Source organism: Pholcus phalangioides, unplaced genomic scaffold, assembly GCF_987345545.1.
Source record: "Pholcus phalangioides strain wild (caught in Gottingen) unplaced genomic scaffold, Ppha-v1.0 ptg000009l_1, whole genome shotgun sequence".
In the NCBI taxonomy this organism is placed as follows: domain Eukaryota; kingdom Metazoa; phylum Arthropoda; class Arachnida; order Araneae; family Pholcidae; genus Pholcus; species Pholcus phalangioides.
In genome coordinates, this window is record NW_028301602.1 from 48,704,734 (window position 1) to 48,726,266 (window position 21,533).

The 21,533-nt window shown below is 39.3% G+C and overlaps 1 protein-coding gene across 4 annotated transcripts in view; it reads left to right on the plus strand.

The window, feature by feature from the left end:
* The window catches only part of LOC149083243 (uncharacterized), a 151,491-nt gene that overhangs the window by 79,289 nt on the left and 50,669 nt on the right, over positions 1–21,533 (plus strand). Inside the window, exons 2-3 of one of the 4 annotated variants that reach the window (XM_089236926.1) lie at positions 10,952–11,085; positions 12,405–12,587. The exons of 1 other annotated variant lie outside the window; for it this stretch is intronic. The gene's annotated coding sequence lies outside the window, so the exon portion shown is untranslated. Of the gene's footprint in view, positions 1–10,951; positions 11,086–12,404; positions 12,588–19,387; positions 19,631–21,533 lie in introns of those variants that run through there. 2 more of the 4 variants (XM_089236927.1, XM_089236924.1) reach the window with 2 other exon arrangements.

Genomic DNA, 21,533 nt, shown 5'->3' on the forward strand with positions numbered 1-21,533 from the left:
TGTTTGTATTCCCCCAACAGGTCGATTGCGCCGAGTCTGGATTGTTGTGCCAAGTTTGATATTTTTTTTTTATACTGTACATTTTGATGTGTAGATTCCAAATATCTTAGGTGCCATTTTTTCTTACACGTTTTTGAGGTGATTTTCAACATGGCGTCCGAGGTGGCTGCCATTTACCTGTTTTCTTAATATTCATGGCAGACTATTGACCAGTACGTCAGATTATATGTTTTTGGAGGTCAAGAAATACGAATTTACAATCAAAATAAGCGTTCATTGTGCTTTCTCATTCCTTTTTAAATTATAGTTTATACATTATGTATAAATTATATGAAAGATATTTTGAAAGGCATCACCGTTTCATTACTATAGTGATTCCCCCAAAACCTACTTCGTCGCACCAAATATTTCAATAAACACAATAACTTTCACCAATTTTACGTTATACCCAGTGATATTGATGTCATCAAGAAGTACAAAGTCTTTGATTTAGCATGGTTCTTTTCCTGTTACTCACACCGTGATGACATAATCATTCACACAAGTATGGAAGTTTCATTTCCAAATACAAGTGTCTCAGTCATGTCACAAGTAAATGAAGTCACAAAAATCTGTACTCAACAAGGATATCAAGGGCTTCATAAAATTCTATTCTGCTTCAGATACAAGAGAATGGAAAGAAGATTAACAAAACAAATAGCAAATAGTGCTGCAGTGCATTGGCGTACGCAAAGGGGAGGGGGGTTTGGGGTTCTAAACCCCCTTGAGTCAAGATTATATTGTTATTTCACAGGAAAAACGTAACCCCATCCCCCTTCAGAAGGAAAAAAAAAATCTGAAACTCCCCTCGAGAAAATTCTGCGTATGCCTATGCTGCAATGGCACCATTAATGAGATTACCACCAATGGATAGTAAGACACTTTACACCAGGGTTGTAAAAAACTTGGGTTTTTTTTGGCAAAATGGGGAAAATTGAATTTCGTTTTTCCACAACCTCAAAATATCTAACTTAAACATGTATGTGCATCCTTTATGTGCATATCTTATATTATATCTAAATATAAATTTTTTGGTGCATGTTAAACTATGTATTCGATTAATAAAATTGACCATACAATAAGGGAATAATTGTTCACACACGAACACATTCACTTGCTTGTGGTAAAATGAATTTAGAGAATGGAAATTCTGAGAAATCAGGATGGTGCCTGAATTTTTTTTTCTCCAAATTTTTCAAACCCCGCAGAAAATGTATCCAAATTTGTTCTGATTTGTCGAAAATAATACCTTTAGCTATGCAACCACAACCATTAAGTAAGCTCTATTAAAATGAACACTTCTTGTTTATGCAGCCTGTTTGTAATGGCCTGTTACTGAGGCTCAATCACACAGCTGTCACTTAGTTCATTCTTTGAATTCTTCACCTAAGCATGCAGTCTTCAAGGGGTGAACTTCATAAATTTTCCAAGTTTATTTTTCACCATCCTATTTTCATTGAAGTCACTCGTTCCCATACACAAACAGTCTTTGAATATTTTGTGTATGACAATATCGTAGAGGTCTTGAGATAGCAGTTCCTTGAGACAAAGCGGCGGGCCATGATCTTGTTAAGACGAGGAGATTGCAGTCATTCTGAGAATTTATTATTGACCATTTTTGGGCACTTAAAACTTAAAAATACTGAATAACTTGAATTACACTGCTAAACAAAATTTCACTTTTTTCGTGTTTCTTTGACCAAATAGGGTCATTCTTATAGTATTTTTCGCACTGATTCCGAATCTGCTTTCAGCATTTGTGTATCAGGCATAGTATTTGAGTAACACGCGTTTAAAATTTTGAAAAACGTATATTTTTCGCATTTGCTTACAACTTAAAATAGCTTAAATTCTAATATTAATGGCAGTTCAAAAGGTATTTTTACATGATTTTATTCTGTATTTGCTGCAGGAATATCTCTTTTCAATGTCCAACAGTAATCGGGCAGTATTTTTGGACTCCACTTGCCTTGATAATGCGATTACATGATGGATATGTCCTGGTGGAATCGCTCACCTTGCTCGCCGCTGACATCACCTTGGTTTTCTGAGAAAAAAATCCAAATGTGAGTGAAGAAAATGTATCTTCAGTGACATATTGCAACCAAGAGCTTTATAGTTCTGAAATAATTCCTCCACAAGTTCCTTATATTTGTCCGTCTTGTTATTTCCAAGAAAGTTCTGGACTACTTTCTTGAATGACACCCATGCTGGTGTTTCCTGCTCATTTAAGGTGGCATCGAACTCAGCATTGTTCATTAATTCTTTAATTTGAGGGCCAACGAATATGCCTTCCTTGATTTTAGCGTCACTGACCCGTCGAAATTTGTTTGTTTAGAAAGCTAATACCGTCACACCGTTTCAAAAAATGCATTCCTTTAAAAAAATGTTTCATCACTCCCAGTGTAATGTGTAGAGGTGGCAGGTAGACTTTCTGGGGATCCACCAGAGGCAGACTGACGACATTTTTGGTTCCCGGAACGAGCTGTCTTCTTGGTGGCCATTGTTTTTTTACATAATGGTTTTGTCTATCTCTGCTGTCCCACAAGCACAAGAAACAGCAAAATTTGGTATGTACTAGTTGAAGACCGATTACAAGGGCAATGACTCAAATCTCCACAAAAGTGCGAGACATATCTTTCATACTGAACCATCCGTAATAGAACTTTCATGTTTTCACATGTCTCCTTCATGTGGGCCCCCGTAAGCGATGGGAATGGAGGGGTTTTCGATTGTGCAAAAGTACTGCTTTCAAGCTGGTTTTAGAGGAATCTATGAATAACCTCCACTCTGGGGGATCATATTGATGCCCCAATGCAACGTACCGAGCATCGATATCATTGCAATAGACTAAGTCGTCTTCCTTCAAAAAAAAGGTGCTGAAATTTCTTTGATCAAGCAGCAAAGCCTGGACAGTTTGGTCAGGAATTCCCTAGAAAGGGTGAAAGGGACTCTTAATTCCCTTGTCCCCATGGCTAACACATGATCAGAGGTATCTCAAAAAAATCTTGATGTACTATTCCATAATATTTAGTCAGATGAGGCAAGTTTTGATATTCATAATACGCATTATTAGGCTAAAAATGTTGATCTTGCAAGTATGGAGTATTAAGGCTGGTTAGGCTAACCCGTAACAATGGAGAATGCAATTGCGGAAAACTAGTGCCTGATGAATTATTTCTGACGACGGATTCAGAATCAGCATAGAAAAATACGTGAGAAACAGTACTCAGCGTCCAAGAAACAAAAACCTTGTTTACCAGTGTTATCAGTAAGTACAAACGTCAATGCATAGCACTAACTATCCATGCATAGCAACCGACCTACAGAATGCCTTGATCTATCTGACGATTTAAACAGGCCACAATTTTCGTTGTCGGGCTTATATTATGAGCATCTTGAAAAATCAAGCTAAGGCTTATTTTTTTGGTTAGGTCTGTTTCGAAGAAAAACTATACTTTTTGTTCTGTTACACTTGAAGGTATTCGTTACCAATGTTCAATTCAAGAATCCCACAAAGTTATTTTCTTTTCGTTATGAGATAATGTTATTTTTGTCTCTTGATATTTCAATTATGAAAGTCTGATGTGCCTGTATAAAACATAAAAAAGTAATGGAAACATGAAAATATTTTTAATCGTTTACAGAGGCCTCAATTTATTTATACAAGTGTGTGTGTGTGAGAGAGAGAGAAATTATTCTGTATTATGAATAAGCAACACTTTCTGTGGATATGCTTATCACACATTACATATATTATATTTGTTAAACTATGGTTACATTTTCTTTTTGTGGTTTCTTGTAACATATTTCAATATGTGAATCTCGTATGTAAATGCTTGCATAAAAAAAGGTAGAAGAATTATAAAAACGTTTGTTTGTGATTCCAAGAAATTATTTTTTAATCATATTTTTGCTCCTAGAAAAAGTAATTTAAAAGTACTTCAAAATATACATATTTTAAATATTGCACTATGCAGAAATTTTTGAAATACATTTAAATGTACACATAGACCAACCTCAAAATAAAATTTTTACCTGAAAGCAACACATTTGCTTCGAAAACCCAGAAATTTTCCCAGAAAAAACTCTGGTTTTTTAGGCTCCTAATGAACCAGACATGCACCTCGTTCATATTCCTCTACGGAACTCCTAACGAATTGGTACATGTTGGAATGTATGTGTAGTGAACCTGACGTGAAGTTTGTTTCTGTGTAATGATTGTTATGTGTAGTGCTGCCATCAACCACCAATTTTTTTTCTAACTATGCGTGAAGTGTAATGATCAAATAATTGTATTGTTGTAGGCCTGTTGCTCTCTGTGGCGAGACTTTTTAACGGGAGATCGGCTCGCATTCGCTCCTAGAAGTTGGGAACCACAGAAAACCATCTTCAGCCGACCACCACTACGGCGACGGTGGGGTTCGAACCCGGGTCCTCGCGATGCGAGTCCGTCACTATGACCACTCGACAACAACCACAGCGGCGGTTTTTTGGCTGAAAAACAAAGCCCGGGGGGGGGGGAATGGATATCTAGCCGAAGAGCAAATTTGACAACACTGCTTTACACAGTTATGTGCATGGCGGAAGAAATTGTAACCTTAGTTCATGGACCAGCAGCTAAAGCCATAATGACAATTGCAATATCCAAATCCAAGTGTGCCGTTTACTGAACTATTGGAAGATCAGATGTTGGAAAAGAAAATTAAAGACCTGAAGAACATTGATGGAGTTATCGGTTTAACTTAGAATGAAAGTGTGCTCGAAAGATATGTCTTGTGTGCACCAGAAATATCGTGCATTTTTTCAAGTTTCTATGAAAGTACTGTCCAAATGAAGTCTCTAAACAGCCTAGGAATCACTATCAACTTCAGACCTCCGTGGCGCTAAGAATTTTTTACAATGCAGCCATTGTCAAAGAGAGTATTCGTGGTTATGCATAATCACCGAATTTTTCACTTTTATCGTAATCTGTGTATAAATATTAAATATAATACGTTGTGTGTTAAATATTATGCTTTGTTTGATCTCCGACAAACCAGTCGCGGCCCAGGCTCTGTCCCTCCAGGCATATAAGCCTTTTACCCTTGCGGGTTGGGTCGCGCTGGGGAGATTGTTTGATCTCCAGCCCACGTGATGCCTAGTCGTTGGAAGGAGAGAGAGAAGAGAAGTCACATGAAAAAGAAGCTTCCAAAAATATAGCTTGTCCAACTAGACATCAGCCATGTCGAATGCATATTTTAACACATCAGAATTAACATAAAATAAACCAATAATTTACCGATTTGGAAATCTGAATATTTATGCTGATGAGGAGTCGTCATTACAAAATATTTAAACTTTTTTTCCTTCAATTCAACAGTTTCTGCCCACTTCCTCTGGAAGAAATCGTTTGAAGGTGTACATCCTAAAATCTATCACACTTATTGATTTAGCATATACAGTAACGTGAATTTAAATGCTCAACGTAAATACTATAACTGAAAATAATGTGAGATGCAAAAGAAAAAAAAAGTTATGGTGAAAATCTAATTAACTATTAAGTATTGCAATCATTTTTTTCAATGAATAGTTTTTAATTTCCCGGTTATACATGTTTAAACACGTACTGAAAATCTGTTGCAAAAATTTACTCTAATTTTGCGTAATAAGTTAAGAATTATAAACATTTCTTAATACCTTTCGTGCTTTCATAATTAAGCAGAATGTTTGAAATGCGTTTGTCCAGTAAAGTGTACCGTTTGCATCTTTTTTTTTTATCCCTAAATCCACTTCTGCTCGATTCATGCGGAAGTCACTGTATTTAGATTCTTCTTTCAAAGCCAGGATAAGCATTTTGATCTTTGGAGTTGGTTTACCCATTATGAAATGCATGAAAGATGGTTTTAGTGGCACAATTTCATGTGGATGCAGCCTCCTTATAACTTTGGTCCATTTATGGCAGAGAAGAAAAGAAGGACGAGACAGGAAGAGAAACAGAAAAAGAAAGACAAGAAGGGCCTTTGTTTTCGCAAGTGCGAGAATGGACTGTGTAGACTTGTCTCCAAATTCTCCATGTGCGGAAATGCACCGTGTGCTGAACTGTCTATACACCCAGAAAACCAACCTCAGCCGACCACCACTGTGGCACCGGGGTTCGGACCCGGGTCCTCGCGATGTGAGTCCGTCACTATGACCACTCGGCCACCACAGCGGCGCTACTACTTAACCGTACACATTCCTCTACGGAATTTCTAACGAATCGGTACTTGGGTTTACATCAAAGCGTATCAATAATATAACCAAAGCGTCTTTAATACGCTTTGGTTTACATGTTTTGTATTACGAACTTTTATAAAGCATCCAATAGGGGTCGCGTTTTGACCCACTGAATGTTCCTCGGAAAACCCACTTTTCATGAGGCGTGATTTGCTCGCCGTTTTGAAAGAACTGCGGCTACCTGTGACCAAGGTGATCAGAAGAAAATTTTGCCCAAAGGCTGTCCTACTATTCGCTGGAGGGGGTTCGTCGTTTGCACGCTCCGTGACGATGAGCCTATATTGTTCCAGGTGCGTCGTTCTGAAAGCGATACCATTTTTATCATAAGTATTCGAAGCGTATTTTCTCCGACAATCGTGCGCTCCAATCAGTGGGCTCTTCCTTTAAGGGGCAGATGACAAGGAAATACCGACCGACAATGAAGCTCCTCCTTCCATCAATTGACAAAATGTAGGAGGCGACTGCGTTGAACTTGCTGTGAAATACATACAGTATTTGGATGTGCGACTACAACAAGTTAAGTGGGAAATCGGTTTACTGATGAAGACGGAATATTTTCTATATATAGGCTTACCATATTTGCTCGAGAAAAATACGTGAAATTGGGCTTCGAAATACAGGACATTGCCAATAATCGCCAAAAATGATGCTAAAAATAAGCAAAGTCGCCAACCCGTGCTTAAATCAAAGAAAAGTGGCCAATCGAGGAAAATGAAGCGTCTCTTCAAATTGCAGTGAATTAAAAAAAAAGAAAAAAAAGACAAATATGTGAAATATATGCAGTGATTATTTACAAAATGAAAAACTTGATCGATGAACATTTCTTAAAAGATTTATTTTCAGCATGCATGTATTCAATTATCAATTATGCAATCGGTGCCTGGGGGAAGAGCATACATACTACGAGAATATTCGGAAATTAGATAATATATATAACAGAATAAAATCTCAAATATTAACTGATAATTTCAAAATGCAATGCCATACTCTAACTTTGTCATCAAATTTTCACAATTAAACTAAAAATACTTAACGAAAAATCAAAACAGAACTGCAAACAGATATAATCGAGTTTATCAAGTGCCAAAACCAAATAAAACATTATATAAAAAGAGCTTTTCCTGCATTGGCCCTAAAATATTCAACATTTTTCCCACTGAAAATCAATTTAATAATAATAAAAACATAAATGCAAGATATACAGAAAGCTGGACGTTGTGAAGATATTTATTTTTTGAGATGTTGGTTTTTTTTCCTTCCTTAAAAAATCGACATCTCAAAAACGAAATATCTTCACAACATCCAGCTTTCTGTATATCTTGCATTAAGAAGTGGAGAGCGACATCATGTCATACAAATACATATATCATGTGATTTTTGACTTCGTTAGACGCATAGATTACGAAACCATTCAGATGAATGAATTGAAATAGTGTACATATAAAATATACAATACAATACATATACAATATTGAACTGAGTACAAGTAAAGGGCACAATAATAAAAAAGAGAAATCACGTACGATAATTATATTATATTATTATTCACGATAAGCAACTTAATTGTGAACCTTACTCAGATAGATATAGATGGCTTCTTTCTCAGCCGGAGATATCAAGGAAACAATTATTTTCCGGATATTATGCTGAGGTAAGCTCGGAAAGAAAAGTCATCACGTCTCCGCCGGGACTCGAACCCGGGCAAGCATGCTACCATCTACACCACTGGAGACACATGACTCTGCCTTCCTAATTTCTGCCTCTACTTCAGCGCCTCACGACACAGTGCGTGAAATTGGGAAGGCAGGGTCATGTGTCTCCAGTGGTGTAGATGGTAGCATGCTTGCCCGGTATGCAAGAGGGCCTGGGTTCGAGTCCCGGCGGAGACGTGATGACTTTTCTTTCCGAGCTTACCTCAGCATAATATCCGGAAAATAATTGTTTCCTTACTCAGATACATACATAAACGAAAATGCATTTGAACACAAATCTAATCAATATAATAATGCTGCTGCAAAAAAAAGAAAAGAAATACCCTATAGCAGCGGTTCTCAACCTTTTTTGACTCGCGGAGCCCCTTTTGGTATATAGTATGTACGGCGGAGCCCCTGGGCCTATTTTTCATTTACTCATCAAAGTTACTGGTTTATTTTTGTTATTAAAAAGAAAAAATATTTTTTTTTCAATTTTTTTCTTTTTTAATATTTTCCTCGAGCGGCCGCGGAGCACCTGTTGAGAACCGCTGCTCTATAGCTTATTGCTTTAGGCCTGGCGGAAGGACTTTTCAGTCCCTTCAGGCTACAAAGTATTTGTTTGTAATATGTGTGTACGTGTTTTTTGCGTATTATATGGACGGCTTTTATATAAAAGGAATCAAGCGCCATTTTTAACATTTTGCGATATACCGACATCTGAGCTATTAAAAGAGGTGGGATTTTTTATCTAAGTAGAACCAAGTGGCTTTTCTTTTCTTTTCTTTTTAAACGAGCACAACTCAGGTCTATCGCCATAGGCAATTTTCTACCTAGTGAGTTGTGCCGGAAGTGTAATTGTGTGTACCTAACAGTCTGAGTGCGTATCTAGTGTTGTGTATGATTTTTCAGTACTACCATCACAGAGTAAGAATAACACATTTATATCTTTAGTCTATGGCTACCATCTATATCTCAGAAGTGAAGTGAGTGATGTGTCGTGACTGAATATTTGTACTGTTTGTAGGTCTGTTGCTCTCTGTGGCGAGACTTTTTAACGGGGAGATCGGCTCGCATTTGCGCCTCGAAGTTGGGAACCACTGAACCAAGTGGCATATAGACTGTGATGCCGTCTAATGTCGAAGAGATGACTGAATCGAAGATAACTTCAAATAGCTTTTTCTCAGTTTTGATTTAATGGTGCTTGGTTCCTTTATATAAAAGTTCGTATTCGTGTAACACACGTCTAAACCTGTGCGTTACATGTTTGTATTTGTGAAGTGAATAAAATAATTAAAAAAAAAAAAATTCTTATTCGTAATCGTAACAAGTAATCTAACAAGCAAAATCTGCAACAAGCAATCAACCGTTCGAAATAGTACCCGATGACTCGAGGAGGGTTAGTTAGCCATAATGTGAATGCATTCACAGCTGTTGTTGTTTATGCTGACTGGCACGCAAATATTTGAGGCGATCCATCATTTCATGCTCGAAGATTCCATCGCAATGAGCGAGCACAAACAAAATAGAAGAGAAAAAGACCATCCAAGATCAGAGCGTCGGTGACTGTCACGTGTCCTTTATGTAAACTCTCACTGATGGAATCATCGAGTATCTGAACGATCGAGTTCTTTTCTCGGATTTCGACTTTTGGACGAAATAACCCTAACGATGACGAATCACATGCGAATGAAGTAAACTACTATTCCATTTGAAACTCGAGCACGATGACTCAACGGAGATTGTGGCAATAATAATGATCTCTCTATAATCGCACGAATGCGAAATTTATGTGTATGTGCCTGTAAAGAAAGTTTCTCTCTCAGAGAGCTGCAAAACAAAATTTACACACGAAATTTAAAAATTTATCACTTATTAGCCATTCACCGGTTTCGCTTTCAATCTGGCATCACTTGATGATCCCGTTATACTCTCAACCTGAAGCATACACTCCAGGTAAGGCTCCTTGAAACCAAAGGCTGACATCCGCCATCTTTGAGCGAAGTGGGACGTCCGTTTTATCGTTACAGACTTCCCTATCCTGCTTTTTTTTCCCAACGATTTTATGTCTCTTTGAACAAAAATAAAACTGGTTTTGCCACTCCACGATACCTCCTTGAGATAGAAGGCCTCCGCACGCTGCTTGTGACGTCAGTAAGTAGTCCATTTTCCCTCAGAATATTCAGGAAAAAAATTTCCTGCTCGTGCCAGTATCATCGTTGTGCGGAAAAGAAATGGTCGGGCTCAGAATTGACGATTTCTATGCCCGCACATCCAATCACCATGCGGTATTTGTGAGCCAATCGGGAAGATTTTACGCCAAAATAAGAAGAAACGAAATAGAATGCTGTGTTTCAAAATGTAAAAACTTGGTAAGTAGTCTGAATGACGTTTATGACATCCCGTGCGGAGGCCTTCTGCCTCTAGGAGGTGCTGTTTGAATCCGCCCGCCTCTGTAGTCGTCTCAACTCTAGAGATAAAAACATGCATTTTTCGACGTGGTGCGTCAGCCAGATCGCAACTAGGTAAGACTTATAGCCACTGGATATAGATCCTTATTCCAGTCGTCTTAGATAAGGCATTTAAAAAAGGGTTATTTCTTTGAGCTCTAGTGAAGGACGAGTGGGTCTATCTTCCCGAATCTGAGGAATTGACACTTTGCCTTCTTTCAACCGCTCATTCAAAATTACGTAACGTAGATGTCAAAATGCATTCTTATTAAATGCGAAAAACTTCAGCTTTGATAAAAGCTCTTGCTCCCAAGAATACTCGTGGCAAAGTCCAAGCACTAATGTAGGATAAATATGTATCATAAATATGATGGGGGGGGGGAAGAGATTGATTACTTAACTATTATTCGGAATGAAAAGAAATCATGCTCTATTTGTATATACTTGTGCTCTGTAGGTAAGTCAATCTATCGTTTTAGAATAATTACAATGTTGTTATTTTTTCCTTCACAGTGCTTACAGTAACTGTGGCAAATTTAAGCAGTAGGATATGGTATATCATATGTAGCTGCCTGTGGTATCCATAATGTAGTTGCTTCCTGTTATTTTCGCTGCGGGAGTGTCACCGTTATCTCCTTTGCAATCAGGTAACAGTTTTTCGTTAAAATTCTTATTACGACCGAAGTCTGGTCACCTCACGCCTTAGCTAGGTACTGGCCAATAGGGCCAGAACTGGGGGGCGGGGGCAGAGAAGCTACTACACCGGCAGGCAAAATTTATGCAGCGGCAATTTTAGGTGAGAACAAAAAACACCGTTATAAAATTATCGAATTTTAAAGCTGTGGGGGCGGCAAAAATCCTAGTTACGACCCTGTTGACCAGTAACTTTGCGAATCGTCCAGACTTCGAGCATTGGCTGTAGCCTCGTATTCGAATCAATATCCTGAAGAGGTAATTGTATATTTTCATGGGAGGGGCAACGGAATTTACATGCTTTTGAACCATAGTAATGGTCTATGTCAGCGTTTTTCAACCTATGGTCCGCGGACCCATAGGTGGTTCGTAGACAGACTTGGTAATTTAATTCTAACTGGATGAGGAAATTATTCAACCGTTGTAATATTGATATTAGTGATACCGGTACGGACTAAAAAAAAAATTACATCTTCATATTTAGGTTCACTATACATCATCGAGGAAAATGTGGTCCTAAATATGGGATATCCCAAAAGAGAGTTTGCCAAAAAAATTCAATTTATTGACTTGAATGCAATTCACTAATTACTATTGCTAAAATTTCTGCAGGGTGGAGGAAATGAAGAACTATAACAAACCGCAGTAAAAAAATGTATTCCGTGAAAAAATATTCAAATGATGTGATTATTATTATATTTTAATATGGTAAACTGGGAACTTAATTAGGATAAAATACAGGACATCGCCAATTGTGATCAAAGAAGGAGGTCAGAAGTTGTAGAAAGTAGGCACAACCACCAATTGTTACTAAAAAACGTTTAACCTGACAAATATCCGAGATATTTTTTGCTCTAATATAATTTATATATTCATAATTTACCATAATATAATAACCATCTTAATATAATGTATATTTATGAAAACGCATTGTACTCACAACTTTAGTAAACATTAAAAATTCAAATAAACTGGAAATACGGGACAAATGTACATAAAAATCGGAGCAAACAAAATTACAGGAATGTCCCGTAATACAGGACACGAGTTATCCGTCCATGTGTTGCAGACTTTTTGCTGGTTCTTGGGTTCAGAAAGGTTGAAAAACGCTGGTCTATGCCTATTTATAACAACGGAATACTTCTCTTTTCTTCTTCTTTGGTAATATATTTGGTGTCTTCTCGTTTTTACTTCTTTGATAATATTTTCACTCTAAATGTTTTTTAATTCCTCGTGTGATAAAATCCTTTTCCATATTTCACTTCGTCAATAGGGGACCAGCCCTTATACATTATATACAGGTTGCATAGCTAACACTTGCCACCGCAAATTACTGGCGAACCGTTCATCGTAGAGGAGTGGTCGGCAAACCCATTAGTCAACAGAGCCAAATATCAACAGTACAACGATTGAAATTTGTTTTGAGAGCCAAATTTTTCAAACTTAAACTATATAGGTAAGTACATTGTTATTAACTTAAATAAGGTACTTCTCAGCTGGACTTTACTAAAAACGTCCTCGATCTGATTGAGGTACGTTCGCTGAGGTCAACTCCTTCCAACTCTCCCATCCACACTCGTCTTGTATGCTTGTTTCGTCCATCTATTTTCGTTCATCCTCTCTATATATATCCAAACCATCTCAACATACCTTTTTCAATCCTCGCCACTACATCTTCTTTCACTCCACAACGCTCCTTAAAATTAACTTAATAAACAGTTTATTAAATTATTATTTTTTATTATTTTACTTGTTGCCTTACGGATATCTGGCTCCCTTCTCTGGGAAATGTGCGGAAGACGGGTTCACTGTAAGTTCGTCCGACGAGATGTTAGCCGGAGGACGTCGTCGATGAAAGCCCAAGGCACACCATCTTGTGGGGCAGAAGCCCCAGGAGCATCGTCTTCGGATGGTCGCCCCTGGTGGATTGCTTCAGCAGCGATGACTGATGTTTGATACAGATGGAGAGAGGTGGCCACGGGAGAGTCGTCATGAGAGATGGTAGTCCAGGAGCGTCGACTTCAGATGTATGGGCCCTGGTGGATGGCTCAGCAGTGTTGACCGATGTTGGATACGGATGGAGAGAGAGAGTCATCGTGAGAGGTGGTAAGGTGGTGGTTGAGGAGCGTCGTCTTCAGATGTGTGGCCCCTGGTGGATCGCTTCTGGCAGTGTTGACCGACGTTGGTTGGAGAGAGGAGGCCTCGGGAGGCTGTCATGAGAAGCGGTGGCCCAGGGCCATCGTCTTCTATGATCTGGCAGGGTAGAAGTTGACGTTCCTTACTTTGGAAAACATTGCATGTCCCCCCATGTTCTGAGAGGAGACTCGTCTTTTGAGTCTATCTACCCCGAATACCATAGGAAAAAAGCCTCATTTTCGACAAATTTTTCCCGAACCTCCCAGTTTCTACCCACAATCCAGTTTTGATTGGTCGTGGAAGTGTCACGTGACACCAGCGTCAGGCTTTCACTCTTTTTTTTCGGAAAAAACCGTGAAAAAAATGACTCACTTGAGAGGGAAGTGGAAGGGAACTAGAACAAAATGGCCAAAATGCGTGTCTAAACACGATTTTGCAAAAATCTGGAACTTTCGTGCGCCCACACGTGGTATTTTGGGGAAGAGAAACACTCAAGGGGCCAAAGAGCCGCGGTTTTCCGACCTCCGTCCTAGAGGCATAATTCTAATTACGTAGAAAGAGTATCCAACTAACGTGTAAAACTCAGATACACGTTATTCACGCCATTCATATCGCATGGGATTGCATAGTTATTGAAATCCGATTAGAAAGTTGTTGCTGGCCTCCAAAAAAAAAAAAATTCAATGTTTCTAACGAAAGTGCAATATTCACTGAAATATTTGAATTAAGAAATCAAAGAGAAGTTATGGGGGAAGAAAACAGCATAAACTGATGGAAAACGCTTTTCCCCTCTCGTGCTGTTTTTTCCCAACTTTTCTCCTGTTATGATCTGTAGGCGATAGATGGCGCGATTTGTTCGATGGCTCTCAGAAATATCGAAATCGGTTGATGCCGGTTTCGGTTCATTGGAGAAAGATGCTATTGGTGAGAACATTCCAGAAAGTCTCGTCCCTCCAGACATTGGTTCAACCCCTCCGCACGGTAGCGCCGCCGACTAGGAAACTGTATAATATAATTTTGTGGAATGTTCTATTTCTCGAAGTTTCTGTCGGGGTTATAAATAGTGCGGCGCTCACAAGATGGCAGGCTGAGAGAGACTCGCATAGAGGGAGACTGGATGAAAAGAGTCAGTCGTGATTTAACTTTGTGAGAAAGTTGTTAGCTCTATGATTACGTTGTAAATACGTGTAAATTGCTGTTCTGTAAATAAATCTGTGTTTGTCCGTCGAACCACTTCTTGTTTTGCAATCTCGAAGTCTTGTGGAAAATTATCCGGAACACTCCAATTTTTGAATTAGCTCAGACAATATTGCAATTAGAAACGTTGAATGCCCTTCAAGTGGTTTTTAAAATTTCCCTAATGCGCATTATAACTACCTCAGTAGTCGAAACAAAACTCTCTATGAAATGCCACATTTTTTCAATAATATTTCTCCAATTTTGGAAATACTCTGCCCCTTTTTCTGTTATTTACACTGTCTGCATATTACTATACTATCGTGAAGAATGAGTAGAAAACACCGTCTCTCTCTCCTTGTGTTATCAAGCTTTGAACAAAACCTGACTCCGTCCACTTACAGTTTGTTGGGGAAAGAAAACTTGCAACGGTACCTGGGCTGGGCATTGCCGAAATAAGAGGGTTTTAAGGAAGCGAGATATCTCGGAATTGCCGAATACAAGCATCAAGTTAGATAAGATATCTCGTCATTGACGTGTTACTGGATAACTCTTACAGCGTTGCAATAAGGACGCTTCCAGTATGTTGATGAAACCCTGGCAGCACCGTGTATTTTTTGCTAGTTACTAATCTGTAAATAAAGGGACACACTCTGTTTAACCTCGAGCCTTTATGGAGCAAAAGCACGTCTGCGGGGAATTAGAATGCAAAATGTTGTGAATACAGTAGGTACCGCTTTTGATGTTCCCACTTACAACGTTTTCCCGCTTAGTACGACTTATTTTGGTAGTCCTAACTCTAACAAATTGTCATTAAGATTTCCCGTTTAAAGCGTTTTCTCGCTTACTACGTTTTTTCACGGAGATTTTTTTAAAAGAACGTTACAGGCGGGATCCACTGTATTTATATATGTAGTTACTGTAAAATTACCCATATCCACAATTTCAGTGAAAATTCAACATGGCTTCGTAAAAAAAAGGCGGAAACAATTTTCATGGAAAAGTCGGGACCGAAAAATATACCTACTAGAATGTCTCGTAAAATACACGCCATGTGATCACCTTAAAATTAAAGCTTATGAAACCGTTCAACCGTTATATCTGTTAAATTATGATAACAAATAATGCATATAGTAAGATTTCCCCCGTCTACGGTCGTAAGTCCTCGGCTGTACTTCTACTACGATTTCAGGGCGAAATAACTGGGTTCTAGACTCACAAAATAAGAAAACAACACTTTATTCCATTCATTCTCCAACATCCCCAACGAAACCGTCATGTCTCTTCGGTACAAACTTTCACACTAACCCCTTTTTCGAATGTCTCGAAATCTTTGGCCCCGACATCTCGCCCCTAGCACGTTTCGTCCCCGTTATATTTGACCCCCGGAAATTTCACCCCTGACATTTCGCCTGCCCTGACCATATGAGCGACCCCGTGAGTGACCAATTGAGTGACCCTATCAGTGATCAAGTGAGTTGGACATTTACCCGCCTGATATTTCACTTGTCCTGACCGTATGAGCGATGGTATGAATGAACGTATGTGTGAACAGATGATTGGTGATAAAAATGACCATGTAAGTGACCGTATGAGTGAAAAAGTGAGTTGGATACTTGTGATGCTTTGCCTGCCCTGACTAAGTGAGTCGAACATATGATACAGTGAGTTGAACACGGCGTTGAACAACGCCGCTGTGGTGGTCGAGTGGTTATAGTGACGGACTCGCGATGCGAGGATCCGGGTTCGAACCCCACAGTGGTGGTCGGCAATTTATTTATTTCAGCAAATGTGAATACGGTTTTGAAGAAATGATAAATACATAATATTTTTTTAACATGTTGCAGTAAAAAACAAACAAACATATCCATACTTAATCATCCGATATGATCCCACGTTCACTGGGATGGATCCCTGCCACCCTCCATGAAGAGGGGCCATGCTATATATGTTATGGTGAAAGTGATAAAGAGCTGTTATTATATAAATAATCACCGGCCATTTCGGTAAGTTGGATAAATTGTGCTCATATACCGTGAATCTATCACAGTTGTAGGTCATTATGCATAATCGTCAAACCATGGTTAATGCGATAAATGAGTCATCGTTGTGTTTACATTATGTATGAAAGTGAAGCTAACATTACAAGACTAACAATAATTTTTATAATATGCTTCATATTTCTTTAAAGTAATTGTCATGGTGAATTGAACGTGGTGATGTACATGTATTGTGTAGCTGCTTCGTGGTCAAATAACAATAATATATAGTGATCAGATAATACATCAATATTAAAAATGGTCATCGCTTCTGTAATGTTGGCTTTTTCACGTACACCGAAGCATGGGAAAAAAAACAAACGCAGCAGCAGGTTAATAATGATTTTTAATTTATGTACAATTATATTTCGGCCGATTGAAGCTTTATCTCACATATTTTGTGGGAGAAATTCAATTTTATCTCAAGTTTTAAACTAATAAAAAATTTCAAATCTACAAGTTCCCATATTATGAAAAAAATTGTATTTACGACTCATCGCTCATGATATTTATGGATTGAAAATTTGAGAATTATGCATAATCATTGGTAAATGTGATAAATGTAGCAAAAATTATCAAACTTTATTGAAATAATCCGATATTTTACCACTATTATCAACATATATGTGCTGTATATAGACTCTAACACTGTTTTCAACTCTCCCACACAACCTTCAGATAACTTTTCGATAACTTAAAGCCTGACGAAATCCTTATTTGGAAATAAAAATGCATTATTAATTTTTTTTTTCCATTTCTTAAAATATGAATCATAAAAAACTTCTATTAAAGAAAGAATTTAAGTTATCTCCTCGCATAGAAGAAAAAAAATGTTTACTAAGAATCAAGCTAAGAAGTGGGTAGCCTTGGTTCTTAACTCGATTCTTAACTATGGAACTAAAACGATTCTTAGTTAAGAATGTGGTAGCAAAGTTCTCTCTCGATTCTTAACTAAAGATCAAATCCATAGTTAAGAAGCGGATTCTTATTAAGAATCAGAAGGTGGTACATCCACAGATCATAGAAGACGACGCTCCTGACCACCACCTCTCATGATGACTCCCGTGGTCACCTCTCTCCATCCGCATCCAACATCGGCCATATACAAGACGAGTATGGATGGGAAAGGGTCGACATCAGCGAACGTATCTCAATCAGATCGAGGACGTTTTTAGCAAAGGCGTACCCTAATTAAGTTAATAACAATGTACCTACCTATATATAAGTTTAGAAAAATTTGGCTCTCTCGAAAGAAATTTTTTTCAATCGTTGACTAATGAGTTTGCCGACCACTGCCCTGGGCCAACGCATGACGCTATCCGACAGGCGATCGTTGTATCGTGCAGGGGAGGCGACCTTACCACCCTTGAACCGCAAATAACGTTTGTTCACCCAAGAGTTCATGCGAAGGATGACCTTTCCCTGCCCTTCTTCCTGGGCACACCGTTGTTGGCTATTGAAGACTTACTCGGTTGGTTTCTGGCTTCCTCGGCCTTCGGCTGCCGGTTCGGAGCTCTGTTGATTCCTTTGGCAAATGAACACGAAAACAACCGCCAGTCCGATTGCTTGGACGTTTCCTGCCTATACTAGAACCGGTTCGGTGCCGATTTCCTCCTGCTGACAGGATGTCCATCGTCGTATCGTTTCGAGTTCATCTTCTTGAGCTGTGAGGCCTTGCTCTCGGACTTGTCCCAATTGGTCTTGTACACATCGAGGGCGAACGTTCTCTTCACCACGTCCCCGTTGACGTAGAGGCCGCGCTTCGTACAGACATCTGGTATCTTAGATCCTCGATTGACGACTGTCACGTCAACGACTTCGCCGTGCTCTGCGACACGGACTCGGGTGTCACTTCCTCGGACGGCATGTTGCAGACCAGGATCATTTTAGCGCATCTTGTCTCCTCGAAGTGCTCTTTCCCAAGAGTGCGTCGTATGCCGTCGGACATATTAATATTTCATTTATCAAGCGACTCGACACTGCGCAAGTAATCGGCACGTACCCGTGTTTGCCGTCACTGATCTTATATATTTTCAGAGGGGCTATCCAGTACCTCCTAGAGATAGAAGGCCTCTGCAGTGTTTGCCATAAACGTCATTCAGACTACCTAGCAAGTTTTCCACATTTTGAAACACAACATCCTACTTCGTTTCTTCTTATTTTGGCGTACAATCTTCCTGATTGGCTCACAAATGCCGCATAGTGATTGGATGCGGTGTCTAGAAATCGCCAATTCTGAGCCGGATCGTTTCTTTTCCTCACAACGATGGTACTGGGATGAGCAGGGAATTTTTTTCCCTGAATATTCTGAGGGAAAATGGACTACTTACTGACGACACAAGCAGACTGCGGAGGCCTTCTATCTCTAGGAGGTGCTGGGCTATCTCGCTTTCACCAAATGCGGACTTAATTCTTATTCTCCCCTTGCCTTTATTGTCGTCGATCTGAACCAAATCCGATCTAATGACTGGGCTCCGGAATCGACTACGCCTCTTATTGTCTTCTGACCACATTTCAAACTCACGGTCTGCGGTTTGTCAATGTTCGCACCAACACCAGCTGCCGGCACCATGATACGTGCTGTTAGGACTGTGGTTTCTTCAATCGTGTTCCCCTCTTCTGTCTGGACAGAGTTCGCCCGGGTCCTTCGCAATGGCGCTGACCTCTTGTAATACAAAACCTTGTTATACGGCCTTCTGCTCCACACGCATAACAAGTGACTGCGGCTCTTTCTCTGGTATTCGAACCCGTCGTCACCTTAGGCGGGAAGGACTCCCCCTGAAAGCTTTGGTTACCGCTGGATTCCCATTTCGGCCTTTGATGAGCCGGTCTTGGGGTCCTCGTTCTGTCATTAGGGAAGGGCGTCTTCAGAGTCCTCTTTACATCATCGAACCAATCTAGTTTCTCTGATAGCTCACTTGGAGACACCATATCACACCATTCGTCCAGATAATGTTCCTTAAAATCTGCTGAAACACGTTTTTTCATTTGATCGGCGATGATTAAATCTCTTAGTTGCTCAAACGTCGTGACCTTCAAGGCCAATGTCCACCCATCGAAGTTGGTACACAACTCGTGGTAGAAGTCTCTTCGGGTGCCCTCTTGATTTTTGTGACGTGAAGAAAACATCTGCCGAAACTTCTCTGGGGTGAGTTTGAATGTCCTCAATAATAATTCTTTAACTTGATTATAGTCCTGTACGTTGTCTTCCGGCTCGCGGCGACGAGCTTGCCGCTCGAACAGCACCAGGTACACTTATATCTTCTTCCATCCTGAATTTTTGCATGTTCTGGAAATCCCGGCTAGGGGTTCTGCAGCGCCAAGCCAGATTATACTCCTCTCTTCTGGCTCCTGTCAGACAGTCTTTCGAGTTCATGTTCCATCTCCTTTTCCCTAAGCCGCTCTTCCATCTCTTCTCTCTCTTTCCTATTTCCTATAATCGTTTTCAGCATCTCTCTGCGTGTCGCTTCGTTGTACACGTCACTTTTCTGTATGGCATTCATTAGTTGCATTAAATTGAACTCCGGTCGGACTTCTACCCCCAAGTTGGCGGCCATGGTCTCCTCCAAATCTTCCTTGTTCTCTTTTGCCAAATACGCCATCTCTATTTATCGTCTCGATACCGCGGCACAATACTTGCTTCTCTTCCCTAGGCAGGATTGCCCCTTTCACCACCGTAGTCGGGTCGACTTCACGAAAAAATAACCACAACGGCGTAGGAGCTCGATGCTGCTGCTATCTTTCTATACGAACCGGGGTGGTTCCACCGTGGCTAGAACACTATTCACCTCACAGTCTTGAGTCGTTGAAGCCACGATCCTGTCGACTGCGCCAGTACAGTTTCCCCGTCTACTTCCGAGGTCGTAAGTCCTCGGCTGTACTTCTACTACGATTTCAGGCCGAAATAACTGGGTTCTAGACTCCCAAAAGAAGAAAACAACACTATTCCATTTATTATACAACATCCCCAACGAAACCATCATATCTCTTCGGTACAAACTTTCACACTAACCCCTTTTTTGAATATGTCCCTCTCCGTTCTCTTTTCTTTCTTCTCGCGATTTCTGAGCTCTCCTAGGCCTTTTTCCAACCTCTCTTCTCCTTAATCTTACACATATGCATTCCCAAAAAAAAGAAAGTGTACATTCCACATTTTCGAAATGAAAATTCAAATTTTCAAGACAAAATTGAGATCTCATATCAGTGACTTGAAGTTTAATATTTCATAAATATTTTTCACTTTTATTTTGTAATATTTTATTTTTTGGGTTTTATGACTGAGTTATGGATTTTGTCCGCTTTGCTACGAAAAAAAATATTGACATTAAAAATAAAATATTACTATTTTTACAGTTTTATCCCCAGAAATAATGAAATCAACTGTTACGAAGGTTATGTAAATAGGCATCATTTTTCACCTGTAAATAATCGCTAGCGCATTTTTGTTGAGAACTCCTCAAATTTTATAAACATGGCACGTTTGGTGACGGTTATGAGACAGCAATGTCCTGTTGCCAAACGAGAAATGTAAAGGTGCAACGCGCGGAACATCCAAATCCTTCTGAAAGGTTAATTTTCAGCCCGTCGAGTGGCACCACCGATTTGGAACTATGAAATAGAATTCTCTCGAATCTTCTTTTTCTCGAAGCTTCTCCCGTACCCATAAAAAGTGATGCCATCATAAGAGAGTAGTCAGTGTTGGACTTCATCTTTAATGCGAGAACTCTTATTTGCAGGCTGCTCTCAGATTAGCGTGTTTTCATGAAATCTCTGCTTGTAAATACGTCAATAGCTGTTCTGTTAAATAAATCTGTGACGTCCTGCATTGTGTTTCATCCTGTACTCATTTCAAGGACTTATGAGAGAAATTATCCGAAACACAACTTATCTCTTACACATATGCTGAAAAGAAGGCAGTTTTAAAGTTATTTTTGACTTTTTTCTTTTTTTCTGTCGTTTTGGTGGTTTTTCATGATTTTTTTCGAAATATCGCGTAGAAAAGTTTATATTTTACGTATATTTAACTACTTAAAATCAAACCTTTTTATTTC